General features: G+C 45.9%; 1 long non-coding RNA gene across 1 annotated transcript in view; it reads right to left on the reverse strand.

The window, feature by feature from the left end:
* LOC142923304 (uncharacterized) overlaps positions 1-16,994 on the reverse strand; it is a 496,643-nt gene extending 479,649 nt beyond the window's left edge. The window contains exon 1 of the long non-coding RNA XR_012940678.1: positions 16,573-16,994. This is a non-coding gene — a long non-coding RNA (uncharacterized LOC142923304). The remainder of the gene's footprint in view (positions 1-16,572) is intronic.
* Positions 16,995-18,002: the final 1,008 nt, after the last annotated feature.

An 18,002-nucleotide genomic window follows, 5' to 3' on the forward strand; every position in this document is an offset into this window, starting at 1 on the left:
TCACTGATTAACACTGGGCCCTGTGGGAGTCTCACTGATTAACACTGAACCCTGTGGGAGTCTCACTGATTAACACTGGACCCTGTGGGAGTCTTACTTATTAACACTAAACCCTGTGGGAGTCTCACTGATTAACACTGAACCCTATGGGAGTCTCACTGATTAACACTGAACCCTGTGGGAGTCTCACTGATTAACACTGAACCCTGTGGGAATTTCACTGATTAACACTGAACCCTGTGGTAGTCCCACTGATTAACAATGAACCCTATGGGAGTATCACTGATTAACACTGAACCCTATGGGAGTCTCACCGATTAATACTGACCCAATGGGAGTCTCACTGGTTAACACTGAACCCTGTGGGAGTCTCACTGATTAACACTGAACCCTATGGGAATCTCGCTGATTAACACTGAACCCTGTGGGAGTCTCACTGATTAACACTGAACCCTATGGGAGTCTCACTGATTAACACTGCACCCTGTGAGAGTCTCACTGATTAACACTGGACCCTATGGGAGTCTCACTGATTAACACTGAACCCTGTGGGAGTCTCACTGATTAACACATGAACCCTGTGGGAGTCTCACTGATTAACACTGAACCCTATGGGAGTCTCACTGATTAACACTGAACCCTATGGGAGTCTCACTGATTAACACCGAACCCTATGGGAGTCTCACTGATTAACACTGAACCCTATGGGAGTCTCACTGATTAACACCGAACCCTATGGGAGTCTCACTGATAAACACTGAACCCTATGGGAGTCTCACCGATTAATACTGAACCCTGTGGGATTTTCACTGATTAAAACTGAACCATGTGGGAGTCTCACTGATTAACACTGAACCCTGTGGGAGTCTCACTGATTAACACTGAACCCTATGGGAGTCCCACTGATTAACACTGAACCCTATGGGAGTCTCATTGATTAACACTGAACCCTGTGGGAGTCTCACTGATTAACACTGAACCCTGTGGGAGTCTCACTGATTAACACTGAACCCTGTGGGAGTCTCACTGATTAACACTGAACCCTGAGGGAGTCTCACTGATTAACACATGAACCCTGTGGGAGTCTCACTGATTAACATTGAACCCTATGGGAGTCTCACTGATTAACACTGAACCCTATGGGAGTCTCACTGATTAACACCGAACCCTATGGGAGTCTCACTGATTAACAGTGAACCCTATGGGAGTCTCACTGATTAACACCGAACCCTATGGGAGTCTCACTGATTAACACTGAACCCTATGGGAGTCTCACCGATTAATACTGAACCCTGTGGGAGTCTCATTGATTAAAACTGAACCCTGTGGGAGTCTCACTGATTAACACTGAACCCTGTGGGAGTCTCACTGATTAACACTGAACCCTATGGGAGTCTCACTGATTAACACTGAACCCTATGGGAGTCTCATTGGCTAACACTGAACCCTTTGGGAGTCTCACTGATTAACACTGAACCCTGTGGGAATCTCACTGATTAACACTGAACCCTATGGGAGTCTCACTGATTAACACAGAACCCTGTGGGTGTCTCACTGATTAACACTGAACCCTGTGGGAGTCTCACTGATTAACACAGAACCCTGTGGGTGTCTCACTGATTAACACTGAACCCTGTGGGAGTCTCACTGATTAACACTGAACCCTATGGGAGTCTCACTGATTTAGACTGAACCCTATGGGAGTCTCACTGATTAACAATGAACCCTGTGGGAGTGTCACTGATTAACACTGAACCCTGTGGGAGTCTCACTGATCAACACTCAACCCTATGGGAGTCTCACTGATTAACAATGAACCCTGTGGGAGTCCCACTGATTAACACTGAACCCTGTGGGAGTCTCACTGATTAACACTGAACCCTGTGGGAGTCTCACTGATTAACACTGAACCCTGTGGGAGTCTCACTGATTAACACCGAACCCTGTGGGAGTCTCACTGATTAACACTGAACCCTATGGGAGTCTCACTGATTAACACATGAACCCTGTGGGAGTTTCACTGATTAACACTGAACCCTATGGGAGTCTGACTGATTAACACTGAACCCTAAGGGAGTCTCACTGAATAACACCAAACCCTATGGGAGTCTCACTGATTAACACTGAACCCTATGGGAGTCTCACTGATTAACACTGAACCCTATGGGAGTCTCACGGATTAATACTGCACCCTATGGGAGTCTCAGTGATTAACACTGAACCCTGTGGGAATCTCACTGATTAACACTGAACTCTATGGGAATATCGCTGATTAACACTGAACCCTGTGCGTGTCTCACTGATTAACACTGAACCCTATGCGAGTCTCACTGATTAACACTGAACCCTGTGGGAGTCTCACTGATTAACACTGAACCCTGTGGGTAATTTCACTGATTAACACTGAACCCTGTGGTAGTCTCACTGATTAACAATGAACCCTATGGGAGTCTCACTGATTAACACTGAACCCTATGGGAGTCTCACCGATTAATACTGACCCAATGGGAGTCTCACTGGTTAACACTGAACCCTGTGGGAGTCTCACTGATTAACACTGAACCCTATGGGAATCTCGCTGATTAACACTGAACCCTGTGGGAGTCTCACTGATTAACACTGAACCCTATGGGAGTCTCAATGATTAACACTGCACCCTGTGAGAGTCTCAATGATTAACACTGGACCCTATGGGAGTCTCACTGATAAACACCGAACCCTGTGGGAGTCTCACTGATTAACACATGAACCCTGTGGGAGTCTCACTGATTAACACTGAACCCTATGGGAGTCTCACTGATTAACACTGAACCCTATGGGAGTCTCACTGATTAACACAGAACCCTGTGGGTGTCTCACTGATTAACACTGAACCCTGTGGGAGTCTCACTGATTAACACTGAACCCTATGGGAGACTCACTGATTTAGACTGAACCCTATGGGAGTCTCACTGATTAACAATGAACCCTGTGGGAGTGTCACTGATAAACACTGAATCCTGTGGGAGTCTCAATGATTAACACTGAACCCTATGGGAGTCTCACTGATTAACAATGAACCCTGTGGGAGTCTCACTGATTAACACTGAACCCTATGGGAATCTCGCTGATTAACACTGAACCCTGTGGGAGTCTCACTGATTAACACTGAACCCTATGGGAGTCTCACTGATTAACACTGCACCCTGTGAGAGTCTCACTGATTAACACTGGACCCTATGGAAGTCTCACTGATTAACACTGAACCCTGTGGGAGTATCACTGATTAACACATGAACCCTGTGGGAGTCTCACTGATTAACACTGAACCCTATGGGAGTCTCACTGATTAACACTGAACCCTATGGGAGTCTCACTGATTAACACCGAACCCTATGGGAGTCTCACTGATTAACACTGAACCCTATGGGAGTCTCACTGATTAACACCGAACCCTATGGGAGTCTCACTGATAAACACTGAACCCTATGGGAGTCTCACCGATTAATACTGAACCCTGTGGGATTTTTACTGATCAAAACTGAACCATGTGGGAGTCTCACTGATTAACACTGAACCCTGTGGGAGTCTCACTGATTAACACTGAACCCTATGGGAGTCCCACTGATTAACACTGAACCCTATGGGAGTCTCATTGATTAACACTGAACCCTGTGGGAGTCTCACTGATTAACACTGAACCCTGTGGGAGTCTCACTGATTAACACTGAACCTTGTGGGAGTCTCACTGATTAACACTGAACCCTGAGGGAGTCTCACTGATTAACACATGAACCCTGTGGGAGTCTCACTGATTAACACTGAACCCTATGGGAGTCTCACTGATTAACACTGAACCCTATGGGAGTCTCACTGATTAACACCGAACCCTATGGGAGTCTCACTGATTAACACTGAACCCTATGAGAGTCTCACTGATTAACACCGAACCCTATGGGAGTCTCACTGATTAACACTGCACCCTATGGGAGTCTCACCGATTAATACTGAACCCTGTGGGAGTCTCATTGATTAAAACTGAACCCTGTGGGAGTCTCACTGATTAACACTGAACCCTTTGGGAGTCTCACTGATTAACACTGAACCCTGTGGGAGTCTCACTGATTAACACTGAACCCTATGGGAGTCTCACCGATTAATACTGAACCCTGTGGGAGTCTCATTGATTAAAACTGAACCCTGTGGGAGTCTCACTGATTAACACTGAACCCTATGGGAGTCTCACCGATTAATACTGAACCCTATGGGAGTCTCACTGATTAACACTGAACCCTGTGGGAATCTCACTGATTAACACTGAACCCTATGGGAATCTCGCTGATTAACACTGAACCCTGTGCGTGTCTCACTGATTAACACTGAACCCTTTGCGAGTCTCACTGATTAACACTGAACCCTGTGGGAGTCTCACTGATTAACACTGAACCCTATGGGAGTCTCACTGATTAACACTGAACCCTGTGGGAGTCTCACTGATTAACACTGAACCCTGTGGGAGTCTCACTGATTAACACTGAACCCTATGGGAGTCTCACTGATTAACACAGAACCCTGTGGGTGTCTCACTGATTAACACTGAACCCTGTGGGAGTCTCACTGATTAACACTGAACCCTATGGGAGACTCACTGATTTAGACTGAACCCTATGGGAGTCTCACTGATTAACAATGAACCCTGTGGGAGTGTCACTGATAAACACTGAACCCTGTGGGAGTCTCAATGATTAACACTGAACCCTATGGGAGTCTCACTGATTAACAATGAACCCTGTGGGAGTCTCACTGATTAACACTGAACCCTATGGGAGTCTGACTGATTAACACTGAACCCTAAGGGAGTCTCACTGATTAACACCGAACCCTATGGGAGTCTCACTGATTAACACTGAACCCTGTGGGAGTCTCATTGATTAACACCGAACCCTATGGGAGTCTCACTGATTAACACTGGGCCCTGTGGGAGTCTCACTGATTAACACTGAACCCTGTGGGAGTCTCACTGATTAACACTGGACCCTGTGGGAGTCTTACTTATTAACACTAAACCCTGTGGGAGTCTCACTGATTAACACTGAACCCTATGGGAGTCTCACTGATTAACACTGAACCCTGTGGGAGTCTCACTGATTAACACTGAACCCTGTGGGAATTTCACTGATTAACACTGAACCCTGTGGTAGTCCCACTGATTAACAATGAACCCTATGGGAGTATCACTGATTAACACTGAACCCTATGGGAGTCTCACCGATTAATACTGACCCAATGGGAGTCTCACTGGTTAACACTGAACCCTGTGGGAGTCTCACTGATTAACACTGAACCCTATGGGAATCTCGCTGATTAACACTGAACCCTGTGGGAGTCTCACTGATTAACACTGAACCCTATGGGAGTCTCACTGATTAACACTGCACCCTGTGAGAGTCTCACTGATTAACACTGGACCCTATGGGAGTCTCACTGATTAACACTGAACCCTGTGGGAGTCTCACTGATTAACACATGAACCCTGTGGGAGTCTCACTGATTAACACTGAACCCTATGGGAGTCTCACTGATTAACACTGAACCCTATGGGAGTCTCACTGATTAACACCGAACCCTATGGGAGTCTCACTGATAAACACTGAACCCTATGGGAGTCTCACCGATTAATACTGAACCCTGTGGGATTTTCACTGATTAAAACTGAACCATGTGGGAGTCTCACTGATTAACACTGAACCCTGTGGGAGTCTCACTGATTAACACTGAACCCTATGGGAGTCCCACTGATTAACACTGAACCCTATGGGAGTCTCATTGATTAACACTGAACCCTGTGGGAGTCTCACTGATTAACACTGAACCCTGTGGGAGTCTCACTGATTAACACTGAACCCTGTGGGAGTCTCACTGATTAACACTGAACCCTGAGGGAGTCTCACTGATTAACACATGAACCCTGTGGGAGTCTCACTGATTAACATTGAACCCTATGGGAGTCTGACTGATTAACACTGAACCCTAAGGGAGTCTCACTGAATAACACCAAACCCTATGGGAGTCTCACTGATTAACACTGAACCCTATGGGAGTCTCACTGATTAACACTGAACCCTATGGGAGTCTCACGGATTAATACTGCACCCTATGGGAGTCTCAGTGATTAACACTGAACCCTGTGGGAATCTCACTGATTAACACTGAACTCTATGGGAATATCGCTGATTAACACTGAACCCTGTGCGTGTCTCACTGATTAACACTGAACCCTATGCGAGTCTCACTGATTAACACTGAACCCTGTGGGAGTCTCACTGATTAACACTGAACCCTGTGGGAATTTCACTGATTAACACTGAACCCTGTGGTAGTCTCACTGATTAACAATGAACCCTATGGGAATATCGCTGATTAACACTGAACCCTGTGCGTGTCTCACTGATTAACACTGAACCCTATGCGAGTCTCACTGATTAACACTGAACCCTGTGGGAGTCTCACTGATTAACACTGAACCCTGTGGGAATTTCACTGATTAACACAGAACCCTGTGGTAGTCTCACTGATTAACAATGAACCCTATGGGAGTCTCACTGATTAACACTGAACCCTATGGGAGTCTCACCGATTAATACTGACCCAATGGGAGTCTCACTGGTTAACACTGAACCCTGTGGGAGTCTCACTGATTAACACTGAACCCTATGGGAATCTCGCTGATTAACACTGAACCCTGTGGGAGTCTCACTGATTAACACTGAACCCTATGGGAGTCTCAATGATTAACACTGCACCCTGTGAGAGTCTCAATGATTAACACTGGACCCTATGGGAGTCTCACTGATAAACACCGAACCCTGTGGGAGTCTCACTGATTAACACATGAACCCTGTGGGAGTCTCACTGATTAACACTGAACCCTATGGGAGTCTCACTGATTAACACTGAACCCTATGGGAGTCTCACTGATTAACACAGAACCCTGTGGGTGTCTCACTGATTAACACTGAACCCTGTGGGAGTCTCACTGATTAACACTGAACCCTATGGGAGACTCACTGATTTAGACTGAACCCTATGGGAGTCTCACTGATTAACAATGAACCCTGTGGGAGTGTCACTGATAAACACTGAACCCTGTGGGAGTCTCAATGATTAACACTGAACCCTATGGGAGTCTCACTGATTAACAATGAACCCTGTGGGAGTCTCACTGATTAACACTGAACCCTATGGGAATCTCGCTGATTAACACTGAACCCTGTGGGAGTCTCACTGATTAACACTGAACCCTATGGGAGTCTCACTGATTAACACTGCACCCTGTGAGAGTCTCACTGATTAACACTGGACCCTATGGAAGTCTCACTGATTAACACTGAACCCTGTGGGAGTATCACTGATTAACACATGAACCCTGTGGGAGTCTCACTGATTAACACTGAACCCTATGGGAGTCTCACTGATTAACACTGAACCCTATGGGAGTCTCACTGATTAACACCGAACCCTATGGGAGTCTCACTGATTAACACTGAACCCTATGGGAGTCTCACTGATTAACACCGAACCCTATGGGAGTCTCACTGATAAACACTGAACCCTATGGGAGTCTCACCGATTAATACTGAACCCTGTGGGATTTTTACTGATCAAAACTGAACCATGTGGGAGTCTCACTGATTAACACTGAACCCTGTGGGAGTCTCACTGATTAACACTGAACCCTATGGGAGTCCCACTGATTAACACTGAACCCTATGGGAGTCTCATTGATTAACACTGAACCCTGTGGGAGTCTCACTGATTAACACTGAACCCTGTGGGAGTCTCACTGATTAACACTGAACCTTGTGGGAGTCTCACTGATTAACACTGAACCCTGAGGGAGTCTCACTGATTAACACATGAACCCTGTGGGAGTCTCACTGATTAACACTGAACCCTATGGGAGTCTCACTGATTAACACTGAACCCTATGGGAGTCTCACTGATTAACACCGAACCCTATGGGAGTCTCACTGATTAACACTGAACCCTATGAGAGTCTCACTGATTAACACCGAACCCTATGGGAGTCTCACTGATTAACACTGCACCCTATGGGAGTCTCACCGATTAATACTGAACCCTGTGGGAGTCTCATTGATTAAAACTGAACCCTGTGGGAGTCTCACTGATTAACACTGAACCCTTTGGGAGTCTCACTGATTAACACTGAACCCTGTGGGAGTCTCACTGATTAACACTGAACCCTATGGGAGTCTCACCGATTAATACTGAACCCTGTGGGAGTCTCATTGATTAAAACTGAACCCTGTGGGAGTCTCACTGATTAACACTGAACCCTATGGGAGTCTCACCGATTAATACTGAACCCTATGGGAGTCTCACTGATTAACACTGAACCCTGTGGGAATCTCACTGATTAACACTGAACCCTATGGGAATCTCGCTGATTAACACTGAACCCTGTGCGTGTCTCACTGATTAACACTGAACCCTATGCGAGGCTCACTGATTAACACTGAACCCTGTGGGAGTCTCACTGATTAACACTGAACCCTATGGGAGTCTCACTGATTAACACTGAACCCTGTGGGAGTCTCACTGATTAACACTGAACCCTGTGGGAGTCTCACTGATTAACACTGAACCCTATGGGAGTCTCACTGATTAACACAGAACCCTGTGGGTGTCTCACTGATTAACACTGAACCCTGTGGGAGTCTCACTGATTAACACTGAACCCTATGGGAGACTCACTGATTTAGACTGAACCCTATGGGAGTCTCACTGATTAACAATGAACCCTGTGGGAGTGTCACTGATAAACACTGAACCCTGTGGGAGTCTCAATGATTAACACTGAACCCTATGGGAGTCTCACTGATTAACAATGAACCCTGTGGGAGTCTCACTGATTAACACTGAACCCTATGGGAGTCTGACTGATTAACACTGAACCCTAAGGGAGTCTCACTGATTAACACCGAACCCTATGGGAGTCTCACTGATTAACACTGAACCCTGTGGGAGTCTCATTGATTAACACCGAACCCTATGGGAGTCTCACTGATTAACACTGGGCCCTGTGGGAGTCTCACTGATTAACACTGAACCCTGTGGGAGTCTCACTGATTAACACTGGACCCTGTGGGAGTCTTACTTATTAACACTAAACCCTGTGGGAGTCTCACTGATTAACACTGAACCCTATGGGAGTCTCACTGATTAACACTGAACCCTGTGGGAGTCTCACTGATTAACACTGAACCCTGTGGGAATTTCACTGATTAACACTGAACCCTGTGGTAGTCCCACTGATTAACAATGAACCCTATGGGAGTATCACTGATTAACACTGAACCCTATGGGAGTCTCACCGATTAATACTGACCCAATGGGAGTCTCACTGGTTAACACTGAACCCTGTGGGAGTCTCACTGATTAACACTGAACCCTATGGGAATCTCGCTGATTAACACTGAACCCTGTGGGAGTCTCACTGATTAACACTGAACCCTATGGGAGTCTCACTGATTAACACTGCACCCTGTGAGAGTCTCACTGATTAACACTGGACCCTATGGGAGTCTCACTGATTAACACTGAACCCTGTGGGAGTCTCACTGATTAACACATGAACCCTGTGGGAGTCTCACTGATTAACACTGAACCCTATGGGAGTCTCACTGATTAACACTGAACCCTATGGGAGTCTCACTGATTAACACCGAACCCTATGGGAGTCTCACTGATTAACACTGAACCCTATGGGAGTCTCACTGATTAACACCGAACCCTATGGGAGTCTCACTGATAAACACTGAACCCTATGGGAGTCTCACCGATTAATACTGAACCCTGTGGGATTTTCACTGATTAAAACTGAACCATGTGGGAGTCTCACTGATTAACACTGAACCCTGTGGGAGTCTCACTGATTAACACTGAACCCTATGGGAGTCCCACTGATTAACACTGAACCCTATGGGAGTCTCATTGATTAACACTGAACCCTGTGGGAGTCTCACTGATTAACACTGAACCCTGTGGGAGTCTCACTGATTAACACTGAACCCTGTGGGAGTCTCACTGATTAACACTGAACCCTGAGGGAGTCTCACTGATTAACACATGAACCCTGTGGGAGTCTCACTGATTAACATTGAACCCTATGGGAGTCTCACTGATTAACACTGAACCCTATGGGAGTCTCACTGATTAACACCGAACCCTATGGGAGTCTCACTGATTAACACTGAACCCTATGGGAGTCTCACTGATTAACACCGAACCCTATGGGAGTCTCACTGATTAACACTGAACCCTATGGGAGTCTCACCGATTAATGCTGAACCCTGTGGGAGTCTCATTGATTAAAACTGAACCCTGTGGGAGTCTCACTGATTAACACTGAACCCTGTGGGAGTCTCACTGATTAACACTGAACCCTATGGGAGTCTCACTGATTAACACTGAACCCTATGGGAGTCTCATTGGCTAACACTGAACCCTTTGGGAGTCTCACTGATTAACACTGAACCCTGTGGGAGTCTCACTGATTAACACTGAACCCTATGGGAGTCTCACTGATTAACACAGAACCCTGTGGGTGTCTCACTGATTAACACTGAACCCTGTGGGAGTCTCACTGATTAACACAGAACCCTGTGGGTGTCTCACTGATTAACACTGAACCCTGTGGGAGTCTCACTGATTAACACTGAACCCTATGGGAGTCTCACTGATTTAGACTGAACCCTAAGGGAGTCTCACTGAATAACACCAAACCCTATGGGAGTCTCACTGATTAACACTGAACCCTATGGGAGTCTCACTGATTAACACTGAACCCTATGGGAGTCTCACGGATTAATACTGCACCCTATGGGAGTCTCAGTGATTAACACTGAACCCTGTGGGAATCTCACTGATTAACACTGAACTCTATGGGAATATCGCTGATTAACACTGAACCCTGTGCGTGTCTCACTGATTAACACTGAACCCTATGCGAGTCTCACTGATTAACACTGAACCCTGTGGGAGTCTCACTGATTAACACTGAACCCTGTGGGAATTTCACTGATTAACACTGAACCCTGTGGTAGTCTCACTGATTAACAATGAACCCTATGGGAGTCTCACTGATTAACACTGAACCCTATGGGAGTCTCACCGATTAATACTGACCCAATGGGAGTCTCACTGGTTAACACTGAACCCTGTGGGAGTCTCACTGATTAACACTGAACCCTATGGGAATCTCGCTGATTAACACTGAACCCTGTGGGAGTCTCACTGATTAACACTGAACCCTATGGGAGTCTCAATGATTAACACTGCACCCTGTGAGAGTCTCAATGATTAACACTGGACCCTATGGGAGTCTCACTGATAAACACCGAACCCTGTGGGAGTCTCACTGATTAACACATGAACCCTGTGGGAGTCTCACTGATTAACACTGAACGCTATGGGAGTCTCACTGATTAACACTGAACCCTATGGGAGTCTCACTGATTAACACAGAACCCTGTGGGTGTCTCACTGATTAACACTGAACCCTGTGGGAGTCTCACTGATTAACACTGAACCCTATGGGAGACTCACTGATTTAGACTGAACCCTATGGGAGTCTCACTGATTAACAATGAACCCTGTGGGAGTGTCACTGATAAACACTGAACCCTGTGGGAGTCTCAATGATTAACACTGAACCCTATGGGAGTCTCACTGATTAACAATGAACCCTGTGGGAGTCTCACTGATTAACACTGAACCCTATGTGAATCTCGCTGATTAACACTGAACCCTGTGGGAGTCTCACTGATTAACACTGAACCCTATGGGAGTCTCACTGATTAACACTGCACCCTGTGAGAGTCTCACTGATTAACACTGGACCCTATGGAAGTCTCACTGATTAACACTGAACCCTGTGGGAGTATCACTGATTAACACATGAACCCTGTGGGAGTCTCACTGATTAACACTGAACCCTATGGGAGTCTCACTGATTAACACTGAACCCTATGGGAGTCTCACTGATTAACACCGAACCCTATGGGAGTCTCACTGATTAACACTGAACCCTATGGGAGTCTCACTGATTAACACCGAACCCTATGGGAGTCTCACTGATAAACACTGAACCCTATGGGAGTCTCACCGATTAATACTGAACCCTGTGGGATTTTTACTGATCAAAACTGAACCATGTGGGAGTCTCACTGATTAACACTGAACCCTGTGGGAGTCTCACTGATTAACAATGAACCCTATGGGAGTCCCACTGATTAACACTGGACCCTATGGGAGTCTCATTGATTAACACTGAACCCTGTGGGAGTCTCACTGATTAACACTGAACCCTGTGGGAGTCTCACTGATTAACACTGAACCTTGTGGGAGTCTCACTGATTAACACTGAACCCTGAGGGAGTCTCACTGATTAACACATGAACCCTGTGGGAGTCTCACTGATTAACACTGAACCCTATGGGAGTCTCACTGATTAACACCGAACCCTATGGGAGTCTCACTGATTAACACTGAACCCTATGAGAGTCTCACTGATTAACACCGAACCCTATGGGAGTCTCACTGATTAACACTGAACCCTATGGGAGTCTCACTGATTAACACCGAACCCTATGGGAGTCTCACTGATTAACACTGAACCCTATGAGAGTCTCACTGATTAACACCGAACCCTATGGGAGTCTCACTGATTAACACTGAACCCTATGGGAGTCTCACTGATTAACACCGAACCCTATGGGAGTCTCACTGATAAACACTGAACCCTATGGGAGTCTCACCGATTAATACTGAACCCTGTGGGATTTTTACTGATCAAAACTGAACCATGTGGGAGTCTCACTGATTAACACTGAACCCTGTGGGAGTCTCACTGATTAACACTGAACCCTGTGGGAGTCTCACTGATTAACACTGAACCCTATGGGAGTCTCACTGATTTAGACTGAACCCTAAGGGAGTCTCACTGAATAACACCAAACCCTATGGGAGTCTCACTGATTAACACTGAACCCTATGGGAGTCTCACTGATTAACACTGAACCCTATGGGAGTCTCACGGATTAATACTGCACCCTATGGGAGTCTCAGTGATTAACACTGAACCCTGTGGGAATCTCACTGATTAACACTGAACTCTATGGGAATATCGCTGATTAACACTGAACCCTGTGCGTGTCTCACTGATTAACACTGAACCCTATGCGAGTCTCACTGATTAACACTGAACCCTGTGGGAGTCTCACTGATTAACACTGAACCCTGTGGGAATTTCACTGATTAACACTGAACCCTGTGGTAGTCTCACTGATTAACAATGAACCCTATGGGAGTCTCACTGATTAACACTGAACCCTATGGGAGTCTCACCGATTAATACTGACCCAATGGGAGTCTCACTGGTTAACACTGAACCCTGTGGGAGTCTCACTGATTAACACTGAACCCTATGGGAATCTCGCTGATTAACACTGAACCCTGTGGGAGTCTCACTGATTAACACTGAACCCTATGGGAGTCTCAATGATTAACACTGCACCCTGTGAGAGTCTCAATGATTAACACTGGACCCTATGGGAGTCTCACTGATAAACACCGAACCCTGTGGGAGTCTCACTGATTAACACATGAACCCTGTGGGAGTCTCACTGATTAACACTGAACGCTATGGGAGTCTCACTGATTAACACTGAACCCTATGGGAGTCTCACTGATTAACACAGAACCCTGTGGGTGTCTCACTGATTAACACTGAACCCTGTGGGAGTCTCACTGATTAACACTGAACCCTATGGGAGACTCACTGATTTAGACTGAACCCTATGGGAGTCTCACTGATTAACAATGAACCCTGTGGGAGTGTCACTGATAAACACTGAACCCTGTGGGAGTCTCAATGATTAACACTGAACCCTATGGGAGTCTCACTGATTAACAATGAACCCTGTGGGAGTCTCACTGATTAACACTGAACCCTATGTGAATCTCGCTGATTAACACTGAACCCTGTGGGAGTCTCACTGATTAACACTGAACCCTATGGGAGTCTCACTGATTAACACTGCACCCTGTGAGAGTCTCACTGATTAACACTGGACCCTATGGAAGTCTCACTGATTAACACTGAACCCTGTGGGAGTATCACTGATTAACACATGAACCCTGTGGGAGTCTCACTGATTAACACTGAACCCTATGGGAGTCTCACTGATTAACACTGAACCCTATGGGAGTCTCACTGATTAACACCGAACCCTATGGGAGTCTCACTGATTAACACTGAACCCTATGGGAGTCTCACTGATTAACACCGAACCCTATGGGAGTCTCACTGATAAACACTGAACCCTATGGGAGTCTCACCGATTAATACTGAACCCTGTGGGATTTTTACTGATCAAAACTGAACCATGTGGGAGTCTCACTGATTAACACTGAACCCTGTGGGAGTCTCACTGATTAACAATGAACCCTATGGGAGTCCCACTGATTAACACTGGACCCTATGGGAGTCTCATTGATTAACACTGAACCCTGTGGGAGTCTCACTGATTAACACTGAACCCTGTGGGAGTCTCACTGATTAACACTGAACCTTGTGGGAGTCTCACTGATTAACACTGAACCCTGAGGGAGTCTCACTGATTAACACATGAACCCTGTGGGAGTCTCACTGATTAACACTGAACCCTATGGGAGTCTCACTGATTAACACCGAACCCTATGGGAGTCTCACTGATTAACACTGAACCCTATGAGAGTCTCACTGATTAACACCGAACCCTATGGGAGTCTCACTGATTAACACTGAACCCTATGGGAGTCTCACTGATTAACACCGAACCCTATGGGAGTCTCACTGATTAACACTGAACCCTATGAGAGTCTCACTGATTAACACCGAACCCTATGGGAGTCTCACTGATTAACACTGAACCCTATGGGAGTCTCACTGATTAACACCGAACCCTATGGGAGTCTCACTGATAAACACTGAACCCTATGGGAGTCTCACCGATTAATACTGAACCCTGTGGGATTTTTACTGATCAAAACTGAACCATGTGGGAGTCTCACTGATTAACACTGAACCCTGTGGGAGTCTCACTGATTAACACTGAACCCTATGGGAGTCCCACTGATTAACACTGAACCCTATGGGAGTCTCATTGATTAACACTGAACCCTGTGGGAGTCTCACTGATTAACACTGAACCCTGTGGGAGTCTCACTGATTAACACTGAACCTTGTGGGAGTCTCACTGATTAACACTGAACCCTGAGGGAGTCTCACTGATTAACACATGAACCCTGTGGGAGTCTCACTGATTAACACTGAACCCTATGGGAGTCTCACTGATTAACACTGAACCCTATGGGAGTCTCACTGATTAACACCGAACCCTATGGGAGTCTCACTGATTAACACTGAACCCTATGAGAGTCTCACTGATTAACACCGAACCCTATGGGAGTCTCACTGATTAACACTGCACCCTATGGGAGTCTCACCGATTAATACTGAACCCTGTGGGAGTCTCATTGATTAAAACTGAACCCTGTGGGAGTCTCACTGATTAACACTCAACCCTTTGGGAGTCTCACTGATTAACACTGAACCCTGTGGGAGTCTCACTGATTAACACTGAACCCTATGGGAGTCTCACCGATTAATACTGAACCCTGTGGGAGTCTCATTGATTAAAACTGAACCCTGTGGGAGTCTCACTGATTAACACTGAACCCTGTGGGAGTCTCATTGATTAACACTGAAACCCTGTGGGAGTCTCACTGATTAACACTGAACCTTATGGGAGTCTCAGTGATTAACACTGAACCCTGTGGGAGTCTCATTGATTAACACTGAAACCCTGTGGGAGTCTCACTGATTAACACTGAACCTTATGGGAGTCTCAGTGATTAACACTGAACCCTATGGGAGTCTCACTGATTAACACTGAACCCTATGGAAGTCTCACTGATTACCACTGAACCCTGTGGGAGTCTCACTGATTAACACTGAACCTTATGGGAGTCTCAGTGATTAACACTGAACCTTATGGGAGTCTCAGTGATTAACACTGAACCTTATGGGAGTCTCAGTGATTAACACTGAACCCTATGGAAGTCTCACTGATTACCACTGAACCCTGTGGGAGTCTCACTGATTAACACTGAACCCTGTGGGAGTCTCACTGATTAACACTGAACCCTATGGGAGTCTCACTGATTAACACTGAACCCTGTGGGAGCCCCACTGATTAACACTGAACCCTATGGGAGTCTCACTGATTAACACCGAACACTGTGGGAGCCTCACTGATTAACACTGAACCCTATGGGAGTCTCACTGATTAACACTGAACCCGATGGGAGTCTCACTGATTAACACTGAACCCTATGGGAGTCTCACTGATTAACACTGAACCCTGTGGGAGTCTCACTGATTAACACTGAACCCTATGGGAGTCTCACTGATTAACACTGAACCCTATGGGAGAACGGAGACGAGAGAGAGGGGAGTGGAGCCCTCACCTGCAGCGCGAGGCGTGTGGGCCCTGAGTTCCGTCCCGTCGCGATGCACTGGAACGTCGCGTTCTGCCCCGCGTTCACCTCCACGTTCCCCAACCGCAGGAAGTGGGGGGCCTTGTCTGTATGTGCGAGAGTGGGGGGGGGGGCAAGAGTTGGAGATGTGTGATCATCATCAGCCACGATTTATCCACTGCTGGACGAAGGCCTCCCTCAAGCCGTCGCCATGGTTCACGGTCCTGCGTTCCAACGATCCACCTGTAGTGTTGAGTCTATGGGTGGTAGTGTTGAGTTATTGTTAAATGAGAATCGCAGTTCCTATGATTACTGTTGTAAAATAGTTTTTTGAGCTTTTTTTTGGTGATTTCGAAAACATAGGGTTAATCTATCTTATGGTTGGTATTGTTTGACATGCATCACACTGGGATTTGAGCATACAGTGTTGTAATACTTTTTTTAAGATTTGCTGGTTTATCCATCATCAACACCATCACCCATCATCAACACTCCGGTAATCAATAAATGTTCTTATGGAACATTCTTAATCTATAAGTAAATTAAATGTATATCCTTAGTTTTTTCGGTAAAGTCACGTTGAAAAAACTAAGAATATGAATTACTGCAGTCACGAAAGCTTTAAATCAAAATTTAAATTAAACGTAATTGAGGATTCAGGCTTTGCCTAGAAACAGGTTAGTAGGCCTCAAGCATTAGGCCTAACGGTTTAAACTTTAATTTGGCTACCCAACTAAGGTGTTTCAAAACTTAATTGCAGAGATCGATAGGTTGCAGATCTTCAGTCACCCCTAAATCTGTTAGTGCATTTTTAACTAATTTGAGGATTAATTCTCACGCCGCAGGCTTCGTCTATCGTCAGTGTGTGTGAGTGTGAGGTTGTCAGTGTGTGTGAGGTTGTCAGCCTGTGTGAGTGTGAGGTTGTGTGTGTGAGATTGTCAGCCTGTGTGAGTGTGAGGTTGTCAGTGTGTGAGTGTGAGGTTGTCAGTGCGTGAGTGTGAGGTTGTCAGTGTGTGTGAGATTGTCAGCCTGTGTGAGTGTGAGGTTGTCAGTGTGTGTGTGAGGTCTTTGCGTGGGAGCGGTTGGCACCACGCGGGCTAGGCCGCAGGCTTTCGGCCGTCTGCTCCCTTTGAGTCGCGATTTTTTATTTTATTATTTTTAATCGTGATTTAGTGTGCCATGTTTATAATGTGTACACGTGTGTATAATGTATGTGTGTAATGTGTACAAGTGTGTGTATAATGTATGTGTGTAATGTGTACAAGTGTGTGTATAATGTATGTGGTAATGTGTACAAGTGTGTGTATTATGTATGTGTATAATGTGTACATGTGTGTTTAATGTGCGTATAATGTGTTCGTGTGTATATGTGTATCATGTGTATAAGTGTGTGTATAGGTCTATGTATAATATATGTGTGT

Source organism: Petromyzon marinus, unplaced genomic scaffold (assembly GCF_048934315.1).
Source record: "Petromyzon marinus isolate PM22_M1 ecotype Great Lakes invasive population unplaced genomic scaffold, UKy_Petmar_22M1.pri1.0 PM_Scaffold_4, whole genome shotgun sequence".
Classification (NCBI taxonomy): Eukaryota; Metazoa; Chordata; class Hyperoartia; order Petromyzontiformes; family Petromyzontidae; genus Petromyzon; species Petromyzon marinus.